The sequence below is a fragment of the Canis lupus genome, chromosome X (assembly GCF_048164855.1).
Source record: "Canis lupus baileyi chromosome X, mCanLup2.hap1, whole genome shotgun sequence".
In the NCBI taxonomy this organism is placed as follows: Eukaryota; Metazoa; Chordata; class Mammalia; order Carnivora; family Canidae; genus Canis; species Canis lupus.
This window is the reverse complement of record NC_132876.1, coordinates 98,886,820-98,900,920: the sequence shown is the minus strand read 5'-3', so window position 1 is coordinate 98,900,920 and position 14,101 is coordinate 98,886,820. Positions and strand designations below refer to the sequence as shown.

The 14,101-nt window shown below is 42.0% G+C and overlaps 1 non-coding gene across 1 annotated transcript; it reads left to right on the top strand.

The window, feature by feature from the left end:
• Nucleotides 1–2,614: 2,614 nt before the first annotated feature.
• Nucleotides 2,615–2,687, top strand: TRNAE-CUC (transfer RNA glutamic acid (anticodon CUC)). The gene has a single exon. It is a non-coding gene; the product is annotated as a tRNA-Glu (tRNA).
• Nucleotides 2,688–14,101: the final 11,414 nt, after the last annotated feature.

Here is a 14,101-nt window from a genome sequence, read left to right as displayed (position 1 = left end):
CTCCTTGTCAACTTGATTTTCAGTCCACCTCTCCTGCCTTGGCTCAACACATTCCATCCATGTGCTTAAGGGACAAGGAAATACATTACCATCAACATTTCTCAATAGCCCAAAGGACTCCATCATGCTTTCTTTTGGTTTTGGGTCCTAGGATAAGACTCAGGGGTTCCAGAGGGCTCAGGAGGTTGTCTATAGAAATAGACCCTGCATGGATGCAGGAAACAACTTGTGTTAAATCCTTTGATCCAAAATCTTAAGGGGATTCAGTGAATGAGTTGACCAGCCCAAATCTAAAGGAGCAACATAGATAGATGCAGATTTCCTGGTAGGCCAACATGGCCACCAAGGGGTGGCTGTTAGGCCAGTGCTTCTTTTTTTTTTTTTCTGTTATGCAAGGTAACTTTATTACTTTCCTATTGCTGCATAACAAACTACTGAAAATTAGCAACTTAATATGCATCATTATCTCACAATATCTGTAAGTCAGAATCTTTTTTTTTTTATTATTGGAGTTCAATTTGCCAACATATAGCATATCACCCCAACATATAGCATATCACCCTAGGCCAGTGCTTCTCAAGCTATCTGTGGTACAGGATTAGATGTTTAAAAAATTCCCCAGCCCCACAGTAAACCAATACTTTGGCAAAAATCCAATAAAACCAAAATACTAGAAAAAGAAAAGAAAAAAGAAACAAAGACAAAATTCAAGTCTGTTTTATTAGATTCAACAGGCATCAAATTACATTTTAATAAATATAATCAAAGCAAATAAAACATAAAAGAGAAAAGCGCAGAAAGCATATATGGTTGTTTATGAAAATGTGCATATAGGCTATTAATATAATCACCATTACACATAACTTCTTGTTATGCCACAATCACAACAAAAGTTGAGGAAAGTGGCAATTCCCTATATTAAATGCCTGTACACATTTTTAAAAAGGATTTTATTCATTTATTCATGAGAGACACAGAGAGAGACAGAGAGAGAGGCAGAGACACAGGCAGAGGGAGAAGCAAGAGCCTGATGTGGGACTCGATCCCCGGACTCCAGGATCATGCCCTGGGGTGAAGGCGGCGCTAAACCGCTGAGCCACCCAGTACATATTTTTGAACAAACATTGTATATATCAATATTTGTAGTTTTGAGGTAAGAAATGAGCCTGCTTCTTGCTTGTTAACTAATCTATTCTAGATATGACTACTCACAGAGCATAATGCATATCTAAAATGTTTCTATGTTTTGTTTTAATAACACTCATAGTAGAGAGATCAGTCTTATATTAAGTGTGCTGAGGGAAATGGAAGAAGGTATTTTAAGGCAGTTTCAGCAAGCTGGGGATATTTGTTTTTAACTTTTAACCAAACGTACTAAGCAATGCTGTATTTTCAAACCTCATCTTCAATCTTTCATCGGCAGCCAGTTCTAACAATTAATCTTATAAAGTATAATTAAATTTAAGATCTCTTTTTATGAAAGGGATGGGTTAAAGATCCATGAATTTCCCGTGTGTGATTTTTTTTTTAAGGAAAATAAAACTCGGGCAGCCCGGGTGCCTCAGAGGCTTAGCGCCACCTTCAGCCCAGGGCCTGATCCTGGAGTCCCAGGATCGAGTCCCACATTGGGCTCCCTGCATGGAGCCTGCTTCTCCCTCTGCCTGTGTCTCTGCCTCTCTCTCTCTCTCGCTCTCTCTCTCTCTCTTTCTCTCTCTCTCATGAATAAATTAAAATCTTAAAAAAAAGGAAAATAAAACTCAATATGTTCTATCAGAGTTGTAAAATATTCAGAGAAAACTTTTTGCTGATATGCAATATCGAAATCATTACCCAAGTCTATGATAATTGTTAAATTATGAAATAGGACATAACAATCTGTACAAACTTTGTTCTTCCAAGGTTCTAGCTTCTGTTTGGTTTTTACATCTTATCTACTGTCAAAAAACATGTACTAAGTCCTATAAATATAGTGAAAATATAACACAAAAATATCAAACTGTCTAATTTGTACCTTTAAAAAGTTGGATTAAACTGTTTTCCTATTTTGCAGGAACACTGAGAGTTTATTCTGTAGTTTAAACATCCTTGACAAAACTTTTCTCTTGCTTATCATCATACCCAGCATGCAATAATCACTGTTTATGTTCAGATTCTATGTTATCATGAAATACAGACAAAAATCTGAAGTGTAATGCATTAGTTTCTTTTTTAAGGATTTATCTATTTATTTGAGAGAGAGAGAGAGATCCAGTGAGAATGAGCAGGGGTGGGGGTGGAGAGGCAGAGGAAGAGGGACAAGTAGACTCCCTGCTGAGCAAGTTGCCCAACAACCTTCAATCCCAGGACCCTGAGATCATGACCTGAGCCGAATTCAGATGCTTAACCCACTGAGCCACCCAGGTGCCCCATAATGCATTTGTTTTAATGTAATTCTCAGATTTTCTATGTCAATAAGCACATTGTTTGGTTTAGCTGACATTGTTTTCATAGCAAGATTTTCTTGCCGAAGGAAAGTGTGTTGATTTACATTCTGGAGACACCTTAATCTGAGTAACTACTTGGAATGTTTTTTTTATGATTGCAGATGACTTATCAGCATGTCAATTCTAGAGGCGCCTGGCTGGCTCAGTCGGTAGAGCATGTGACTCTCAATCTCAGGGTTGTGAGTTCAAGCTCCATGTTGGGCATGGAGCCTACTTAAAAACAAAGCATTACTTTTATGTGGAATCTAAACTTTCGACCACTTTTATTGGCAATGTTTTATCAGATGAAACATTTGCCTTCCTGGTTTTATACAGCGCGGTGCAAGTTGTACTTTAAGCAATGAGGTTGACAAAACAATTTTTCCTTAATATTTCCATCACGTTGAAATTGTACATATGCTAAAAATTACTATATTAATTATTTGCTAAGGATACCGAGTTGCAATGGAAAACACTTTGCAAGCTTTACGTTTTGTGTGAGTTGCTCTTTCATAAATTAGACTGTTCCTTTGCTTGGAAGGTGAAACCTGAGCTACCTTCTTTGCCACCAATTCACCCAACATTTCTAAGCAAATATTTTTGTTGTGTCTTTCTCTGATGCCTTGGCAACTGTATATGGATTTGGAGCCTTAGCAAACTGAAGGGCTACATTATGAGAAGCCTACACAGATGGGGCACTGGGGTGGCTCAGTTGGTTAAGCATCTGCCTTCGGCTCAGGTCATGATCTCAGGGTCCTGGGATCGAGCCCCATGTTGTGCTCCCTGTTCGGTGGGGAGTCTGCTTCTCCCTCTGCCCCTGTCCCTGCTGGTGCTCTCTCCTTCTCTCTCTCTCAAATAAATAAATAAAATCTTTTTTTAAAAAGAAGGCTGCACAGCACTAGTGTTTATGTGTGAAAAATTGCGCATCTGCTTCCGTTGACTTTTTATTTCAATACTCGTTCATTCTTATGTTTGACCTGTAAATGCTTCTCACATTTTGATATTTTGATTGCTCTTTTTAGCTAGAAAAACTCTACAACTAATACATTCTGTTTGAAGCACTTTACCATCAGTTATGGCTACAAACCTGAACTTACCACTTGAAGGAATATACTTGTGAATAAAACTAGTACAAACTCCTCTTGGCCTTCTTTTTTCAGGACTCAATTTTGATTAGCATCAACTGGTTTACTACTCTTGCTGCCATCAGAAATGGTTTATCTTCTTGACAAAAATGTCCTAGTGAAGCTTATTTTGTCAAATGTGATCCAGCATCAAAATTTACTTCCTTAATTTAGTTAATAATGTGGATCCTTAAAAGTTAAAACATTGTAAGACTGAAAAATTATTAAAAGAAATAAATTCCTAAGTTGTCTCTGATTCTTCTAGACTTTAGAGTTACGGGTGACAGAGTAATCCTAAAATATGACATATTGTAATGTGGTCTTACGGAGCTTGACTTGTCTGCAGCTGGCACCACATGTACTCACCAGGCAAGGGTGACAACAGCCAAGCTGGTCCGTGCCCTGTTCCATGACACCAGTCCACTGATAGACGCTTTCTTACATGTGGCAGCAACGTCAAACTGTTAAAAGGTTTCCAAAGGTCCCTTCTCAAGTTTACTTATCTCAATCATAACGGTTCATGGAACAGCACTGGTCTGTGGACCACTCTTTAAACTACAAGATTTGGAGTCCAGAGAGATTTGATTTCAAAACCAAAATTATATTACTTACTAGCTATGTGACCCTAGGCCAATTTTTGCAACCTCCTTTGCAACTTCTTCTTCTTTAAAATGGTGATGATAGGGGCGCCTGGGTGGATTGGTCGGTTAAGCATCCGTCTTTGGGCTCTGGTCATAATTCTAGGGTCCTGGGATGGAGCCCTGCTTTGTGTTGGGGAGCCTGCTTCTCCCTCTCTCTCTGCCCCTCCCCCTGCTCCTGCTCTCTCTCAAATAAATAAATAAAATCTTAAAAAAATAAAATGGAGATGATAGCATCAATCTCAAAGGGTTGTTGTGAAGATGAGGAAGGAACGTGTTCATGAAGTCACTTAGTAAACACATATCTAATGAACCCCTACTATGTGCCAGAAACTGAGGATCTTGGGTTACATCAATGAACAAGGCAATGATGGAACTGAGTACAGTAATAACAGCAAAACAAGTAAATTGTAAATTTTGTAAAAGGTGATAAGTGTAATGGAAAAAAGCACACAGTAGACTATGGTAAGGGGACTTGAGCACTGGGGCAAGGGGTGGGAGGTAGGTTGCAGTTTGAATAGTGTGATCAGGAAAGAAGTTCAATTCAATAATGCACAGAGCTTAGGTAGTACTTAGAAAATGATAGCTTTTATAATGAGTTTATATCTGTTTTTTTTAAGATTTTATTTATTTATTCATGAGAGACACACAGAGAGAGGCAGAGACATAGGCAGAGGGAGAAGCAGGCTCCCCACAGGGATCCCGATGCAGGACTTGATCCCAGGGATCACGCCCTGAGCCAAAGGCAGACGCTCAACCACTGAGCCACCCAGGTGCCCCAAGTTCATGACTGTCTTGCATTGCCCTTCAGAAAGCAAAGATGCCTCTATTTTTGGGGCGACGGCTACAGATGAGTGTGTGCACACAGCAGTGCCTGCACATATACACACATATGCACATGCCATGGAAATTTGGTGTGGATTTAACCATCTCCTTCTAGAGCACATTTCTATTTGCAGTCATGATCATTTGGGGGGCCCAGATAAGTGGGAGTTAGCTTGGTTTGGGAGTAGAACAGGATTAAATGAGAAGCTCACAAAATTCTTGGCCAATTAATATAGAGGGAGTACCAGCTTCTGATTCCATCCTAACTGTGCGTCTAACTTGATTGTTTCTCCTTATTTTGTTGATGTGCCACTGTCCCTTTTGATCCTGTAAGATGCATTACATTTGGCCAAAGCCACGGGAGAAAGTATATCAGAGAAGTGAGAACGGTTGTCAGCTAACCTTTACAGTTTGATGTTTCTTGAAGATTTAACAGACCGTTGCTACCTCTTCAGGAATAACCCACTTCTACAAGATTGTACACACATCATTATAAAACTTTCATTAAGGGGTGCCTGGGTGGCTCAGCAGCTCAGGGCATGGTCCCGGGGTCCTGGGATCGAGTCCTGAATCGGGCTCCCTGCGGGGAGCCTGCTTCTCCCTCTGCCTGTGTCTCTGCCACTCTGTGTCTCTCATGAATAAATAAATAAAATCTTTAAAAAAAAGAAAGAACTCCTAAGTGGTAGAGGAAGTTCCAGGGCTTCCCCAACTTCATGGATCTGAGCCATTGCAGCAGACCGGCAGGAAACCCAAAGGAACCGAAATTTATAAGAATCTTCACAGAAGTGGCTGCCAGCCCAAGAAGGTCCCCTAGGGCTTGGCATGTCCTCTGTTACCTACGGTAACCCTGTACCCTATAAACAAATCCCAGCAATCAGCACGCAGCCCAGCAGACTTCAATGGGCTTGTATATAATGGCCCCCACAGTCAGGCAAATTCTAGGCCAAAGCAGTGTGACTGGACCCCCGATGCAGGAACCACTCTGGTTCTACCACCCAGGCACCTATTCTAGCTCGTGCTGCGTAACAAGTCACTCCAAAATGTGGTGGCTTAATATGATAAACACTTATTAATCTCCCTGATTCTGTGGGTCAGCTGAGGGGTTCTGTTCTGTGCTACCTGGTAGTTGGTGGGGTGGTTGGTCCCGGGGACTACAGCTGAGATGGCTTGTCTGCTCCACAAAGTCCAGTGGGCTTGTTGGGCTTCTTCACATGGTGGGCTCAGGGTTGCAAAGAGCACCAAGAGAGGGCAAACTCCAAAGGGAGGGTGGGGGCTCTAGAAGATTCCCTTTGTGTCATATTTGCTACTGTCTTGAGGCCAAGTCCAGATTTAAGGGGTGGGAAAGTAGACTCCACCTCTTGCTGGGGGAAGCAGAAAAATTAACTTTCAGAGGGAGTACATACAGAGATGAGAGGGATCTGTGGCCTTTTTTGCAATCAACCACACCATCTCTGGTGGAAGAAATACTCTCTAGGAGCGCTTTGTCCAAAGTCCTGTGAGTGTGAACTTCCTTTCTCACCCCGTCAACAATACGGGGCTTCTCTTCCTTGTTTCCCAAGATCATTTGCTTTGCCTCTTCAGTGACTGGGTCCTACAGAGACATCACAATATTCCAAGGTGAGAAATTTCTAATAAAAATAGCTAGTGTTCCATATTATCTCCTGATTTACGTATTACATCCACACACTAGTTATTTTTATACTCAGGGTCATTCGTGCGTACACCAAGTAAAATTTTTAAAAATGTATTGTTTTTCTATTAGAGATATTTTACGGGACACTCTTACTCAGAGAACCTGGTTGTGGGCAGTGGCTTTTTGCCCAATAGCGAGGCTACAAATTATATTTAGCAAATCAACATACTGTAAGACAGTAGCAGACTACATTAGAAATATAATGCTTGGGTGGTTGTTTATTGCTCGTATTGTGTATTTTTCACATATCAACGTGTGGATATGTCAGGATTGCATTTACACTTGAGTTGCCTAAAATAAGAAAGCCATAACCAGGAAACTCAACAATATATTTTTCTGTGTGTGCTCCATTTTCTCTCTGGCCAAGTCCTCCAGGGTTCCAATAACATACAACCTAACCTGCGTTCTGGGGTATGGGAGCGAGTTGGTGTCAAAGAGGGTGCAATTTTTTTTTATAATGTGGCAAGTTTCTAAGAATAATTAGGTTTTCATTGGTACTGGTGACATTCTATATATTTAAATTTGGAAAGATCTGACCTTGGCATTCTTCCTTTCTGTATATGTCTAGAATTAATGAAATAGCTCAGTCACATGCAGCCCATCTATTCCAGTCATAAAAAGAAAAGAGAAAAACCACCAGGGATCTGTTCCAAATGCTAATCTCCTCTTAGAAGTAGCTCTCTAGGTAGTATGTGAATTCACCCTTCTATCAAAAGCATCCATGAGGGGTGCCTGGGTGGCTCAGTCGGACTCTTGATTTTGGCTCAGGTCATGATCTCAGGGTCATGAGATCAAGCCTCACATTGGGCCCCATTCTGTGCTTGGAGCCTGCTCAAGATTCTCCTTCTGCACCCCCTGCTCTTTCTCTTTCTCTCTCTCTCTAAAAAACAAAGCCAAAAACCATCAAAAGCATTCAGAAGATGTACTAGCTGCCCCTACAGGTCATTTGTGTACCTCATTTGTGTGTGCGTGGAAGTAAGTGTATCTGTGCATCTGCATAAGACAATATTGTTTTCCTTCGAATGTCAAGTTACAGGAAGTCCCAGCCTCTTTGGTTACAGGAAGGTCCAGTCTCTTTGGAAACGCATCCTTTTTTGAATGTAAATACGTTATTAATGATCTAATACAAGAGTCACCAAACTCTTCCTCTAAAGGGCCAGACAACAAATGTTTTAGGTTTTGCAGGCCATACGGTCTCTCACCACTACTCAGCTGTGCCGTTGTAGCATGAAAGAAGCCGTGGACGATCTGTAAGCACATGGAGACTGTGTTCCAATAACACTTTATTTATGGACATCGACTTCTGAATTTCATATGATGTTCACACGTCATGAAATATTATGCTTTAAAAAAATGTTCTGCAGCCATCTGCAAATGTCAAAACCATTGTCAGCCCTTAGGTGGCACAGAAACAGGCTGTGTGTCAGACTTGCCCCGCGAGCCAGAGTTTACCGACTCCTGACCTAGCACATTAATTAAGGGAGCAATCGTCTGACAAAGGAAGCGGGGATTCCAGACTTGAGCTCTCCCAACTCCATGTTGGCATGTCTATTTTCTCTATAAATACATTTCTCTATGAAAGATGAGTTCTTTAAAAAATTTTCAGCGCCTCTGCTTTTATATATAACTGCAGGGAAGAATTGTTTCTTTGTGCTTCTGTATTTTTTTAAGTAAAGATAAAAGCTATTTGAGAGCAAATTAGTTTTCCCTTTCTTTATTTGCACATAATTTCGTGGGTTTAGGTCTTTGCTTTTCCTTATTTATTCTTTACAAAGCTCCAGCTTTGTTTGTCTGAGTGAGGCGATGATGATCTGTGAATTGGCAGCATGAGTAATAAATCACTAAGTTGTGGAACAAAACCCATTCTGATAATGGCAGCTCATTCCCTCCATCCCAGAATCAGCAAATTCCATCCTTCGAGACCTTCCATTATGCATTGTAGTCCTAGCCCTGTATTGTCTTTGATTATAGTATATCATAAAGACCTGTGTTCAATCTGATCCTTTTTGATTTTCCAATTTAGATCTTAAGAAGTGAATAAAATCTACGTCAGCATTTTGACAGTGGTAGTACTTCAGACTTTGTTCAGCATTTTCTGGTAACTTATGTCGCTCTGTATTCTGATGATACATAGAGAATGTTTCGCAGTGTTTGCAGTCGTCTCATTGGATGGAATGTTTCTGTCTGATAGAGAGAAGCCTGAATGCCTCCATGTCCAGACAAAACTGCTCCCCTGCTCATCTCATTCCGGATGAATTAAACTGGTCTGAGGAATCTTTTGATGTTACTTTGCCATCCGACGCCTTTGGGCTTTTTTTGGTAAAAATATCATACTCAGGTTTTTTAGTAGCAGTTTTAACTTTTTACGTGGCTGTTGGAATACTAAACCTATTTTGATTTTCTTTCCCCATAGTCAAGGTGACATGACATCAACCTGTTCTGAGTGGTTAAAGGCTTCCCCGAAGTTCTTTGGAAGCACTTTCGCTAAGGCGTTATTTTCACCCTTCTTCGTTCCTGGGTTACCACCTTAAAAAAAAAAAATATTGCACAAATCTCTGTTTCTCAGCGTAAGCCTTTTCCTTCTTCAGGTTAATCATAATTAAATTCAATTCAGTGGTTATTGGAGGCTTAATTGGGCCCCAAGTTTGGTGCTAGGGATGGTGGAAGGTACTAAGATGAGTGGAACGGTGCCCAACCTCAAGGCATTCACACTTGTCCTCAGGAAGAACAGCCGAAATACCAATAAGGACCAAATGGAATAGAAGGTGTGAACTGGGTAGTAGGTAGAGGGCTCTAGATAATGGAGAGATTACTTACTGCGGGTCTCATAGCATCAATTTTAAGTGTTGTGTCCTTGGCTGTTCATACTAGACTACTGCTATCTATCATTATCTACTTTGGTCAGATAAAATAAGTCAGCCTCTTTCTGCTTTGAGATCCAACTATGAAACTTTTTTTGTTTTACATTTTATTTATTTATTTGACAGGGTGAGAGCACGAGCAGGGTGAGGGGAAGAGGGAGAAACAGATGCCCTGCTGAGCAGGGAGCCCGATGCCCATGAGAGGCTCAATCCCAGGACCCTGGGATCATGACCAGAGCTGAGAAGGCAGACGCTTAACCGACTGAGCCACCCGGGCGGCCCCCAACTGCAAAACCTTAAACCATAAAATTAAAATAGGTATTCCCTACATCTACCAAATGTACTCAGTATTCTTGCAGGGAGGAAAAAGGCTAAAATAGGACATTGTTTGAGACATGACCTATTTTCTGTTTTGACTTTATCATTTAGTGCAGTAGAAAATTTGCTCATTAATTGCACGAAAAGTAAATCCACTGAATCGAAGAACTAAATTTTGGAATGTAAATTGAATTGACTGTTTTGACTCAACTAGCTGCTCAGTTCAAACTGGGAGAGTTAAAACCTTGTTTTCTCGGGGTCTGAGTGCAGACAGCTGCAGCTAAGTGATGTGGAGGAAACCAGAGGGACAGTTATTAAGGATCAGAGGTGAGAGGAAGTAATGGGTCTCAGAAGTAAGTCAGCAGTGAGTAAGCAGCCAAGATCTGGCACATCTGAGATGAGGTCAAGGTAAGCAGTGGGCCCAAACGGAGGTGTAAACAGCAACCGAAAAGCTAAACCAGAGCTCCCAAGGGAAGGCATTCTACGAGACTGAAGGAAAAGAAGCAATCCCCCCAGAGAAGCAAATCAAAGGTGTGGAAAAAACCTGGATACAAATAATCAAAGGCTAGTCCTCACCTAGAACTTTGTACTCTCCTGTGAAACCCTGAACCAAACCCCTGGACTGTTTGAAAAGGCTGGTGCTGATGATTCACATCTGCCCCCAATGATAAGAAAATTAAAAGGATTGTAGTTTCCTGAAGCAAATGGAAGAAAATATTCTTTTGTTTGGCTTCTGTAAGCCTGTCACCAGAAAGATACTGTTTAAAGACAGACCTTATCATTAATGAGCACTTCATTTAGCAAATTATGAGGCTTATGATTTTGGATGAAACTTTGGCTGAGAAGGGATTCTGATACTCCTGAGGATGGCCACGGAGTATTGTAGAAATCGAGAGCCTCAAGCCTTTAGTGCTCACTCTGCAAGTACTGAAGTGGCCAATACGAAACTTGAAATTGGTATGTATTTTCTTCTCCCTTTCCATGCTGGCACTATTTCTCTTCCTTATAAAGGACTGGGTGAGAGGTCTCTGATAAAAGGTATTGCTCTGATAAGTGCAGGTGCCTTTGGAACATAGCCCATCACCACCAGCTCAGTCACAGAGAGTTGTATCTACAGAGGACGGTGAAATTGAAAGGAGAGGGAGTTGGCCCCATGGACGGAGCTAATGGACCGGCAGCTGTCAGTTCATTGTTTAAACACTTGCTGTTCCTCAACTGTGACCCCCCCCCCGCCCCCGTCCCAGAAACTGGCTCAAACCAACATATGACCTTTTTGTATAATCTATATAGACTGTTGGTTTACTGCAGAGCACTTGAAATTGAAAATACAAAAGCTTTCTTTGAGTGTTAGAACAAAACAGCTTCTGACTTGCTCTGAAAATGCACATTGTGGAGATTCTTATCTAGAGGGGCCTTTGATTTCCGGCCAAGTTTAGAGGAGGATGGTCTAATAATAACACAGCAAAGCGGTTTGAGTAGTAAATTCACATCAAGTTTTTCAGAGAATGTGAAGATAAAAATCCGAAAGAGAAATTCTCCAAACAGTCCCCAAACCGATATATTCCACTCTTCTACTTCCCCCAAGATGAAAATGAAAGCACAAAAGAACAAGCCTCTCTGTATTAGCAAGAGTTGGTTATTTTTGCTCCCTTTAAATAAATAAATAGTCCTTGTTGGCTATTTCTGATTACTAAAATACCCCAAAAAACATGCTGATTGTAGAAAATGGGAAAATACCCATAATCCCAGCACTCTAAGATAACCGTTCTTTTCTGTAGACACCCATACTGTATTTTTTTTTTAATAAAAGGTTTTTTTGTTTTTTGAGCCACCCAGGTGCCCCAAGAGTTCTTTATACTCCACAGCCTCTGAGGGTCCTCTGACATTTCTGTATGTTTCTTGGATTTGTTCTGATTCAACTGAGAATCTTTGGGATAGTTGCAGAAACTCCAAGGACAGGGATGAGGGCAGACATCCACACGATAGGCTCAGGGGTAGGATGGTGCCTGGCTCTCTGGAGGCAAACTGCACTCATGAAGAGGGGGTTTAGTACTCCTCAGAGGACAGGCAATTTCACTGAGGGCCTCGACTCGAGAGTGGGTTTGGCTACAAGCTAGCTCTACATTTCTTTTTTTTTTAATTTTTATTTATTTATGATAGTCAGAGAGAGAGAGAGAGAGAGAGAGAGAGAGAGAGAGAGAGAGAGGCAGAGACACAGGCAGAGGGAAAAGCAGGCTCCATGCACCGGGAGCCCGACGTGGGATTCGATCCCTGGTCTCCAGGATCGCGCCCTGGACCAAAGGCAGGCGCCAAACCGCTGCGCCACCCAGGGATCCCTAGCTCTACATTTCTGACACCAAATGAACCAACCAACAAACAGAACACTTCATTTTTCTGGGTTTCAGTTTCTAACTTTATGATGTAAGGAGAACTGGATTGCAGGCTATTTACTGTCATTGGTGGATTTAAGTCTTTGAGAGTTATCTCCCAGACTGTGCACCATGTCCTTCTCCATCCCTCACTTTGCTCTATCATCTCCCACCTAGAATTATGATCTTGAGGGAGAAGGGAGGTAGCCCATTTCAGGATGAGGACTAGAGCCAGACGCACAGACTCTACCAGAGCTCATCTAACTGATGTTAAGTGACTTCGCTTGGGGGAACAGGGCGTGGCAGAAAAGGATTTAGTAGAGGAAGGGGTGGAGGTGGAGGAGGGAGCAGCCCAAGAGGTAGCCTGGGAAGGGTGTCCAGTCTCTTGGGCACCCTTGTAAATAGCCTCCCATCCACAGAGGGGCGCTGGCTCTCTCAATCTTTCTCTCCGACTCCCTTTCCACCTCCTTCCCACCCTGCTGGTGGATCAACTGATCTTGCAACACCAGATAAGGACTTCAACCTGTGAGTTTACTTAATTCATTTTGCTCTGTGAATTCTGTTATCTTAATAAAGTTTAATTTTGGTTTCTACACTGCATTAATAGACAAACTACTCTCAGTATGTAGGGGTTTTGTTTTGCTTTTTTAAAAAATAGTTTACCAGCATTTTTTAAAAGTTTTTTTTTTTAATTTGATAGAGAAAGAGAGCACACAAGCAGGAGGAGTGGCAGATAGAGGGAGAAGCAGGCTCCCCACTGAGCAGGGAGTCTGATGTGGGGCTTGATCCCAGGTCCCTGGGATCATGACCTGAGCCAAAGGCAGACAATGGGCTGGGCCACCTAGACGCCCCATTGTTTTGTTTTTTGGTTGTTTTTAAAAATTTTATTTATTTACTTGAGAGAAAGGAGCAGAGGGAGAGGGACAAGCAGACTCTGAGCTGAGCATGGAGCCCAACACAAGGCTCAATCCTAGGACCCTGAGCTCATGACCTGAAATCAAGAGTCAGATGCTTAACCGACTGAGCCACCCAGGTGCCTCTTGTTTTGCTTTCTAATACTTGAGTTTTTTCCTATTCTGAATGCTTACTAGCTAGTCCCAGTTCAAAATGCGCCAAGGGCTTCCCATCAAATAAAACCCTTACTAGTTCCAATGGCCTGAATGTTACCTTGGAACAGTCTTTGCTGCTCACCTTACCACCCACCGCTCTTTCCATCACTCATTCCTGCTTGCTGCTTCTGGAATACCCCAACATTTTTCCCACCTCATGTTCTGAGCCCAGGGCCTCTTATGACATACTGCTCTGCTGGGAACCAGGACTTTTCAAGTTCTCCAGAAAGTTCTAACGTATGGCCCGGGTTGAGAATAACTGAGCTAGAGTGTCATTTAGGCTCCAAGCTTCTCCAGTTTAAATGTGGGTGTACAGCACCTTGGACTCTTACTCCAGTGCAGGTTCTGATTCAAGAGTGGGGAGGAGCTCGGGATTCTGCGCTTCACCCCAGCCCCAGGTGATGCCCAACTCCCTCCCCACAGTGCGCTTCCTGAGACCAGGGAATACACCTGGCTTTGTGCCAACTGTGAATGTGTCCTGACTGAAAGCTGTGTACATTGTCATAGCATCCTTTCATAAAAGCTGCATGCCACCACCAGCGGGTTCTAATGACCTCAAATAAGACGGGATGTGTTACCCAATCAAGATATCAGGCTCTGTGGCCTACATCTGGATGCTACAATAGGACTTTACATGGGTGAACATTTTGTATTAAATCCTTACATTCTAGGGGCACCTGGGTGGCTCGGTGGTTGAGCCTC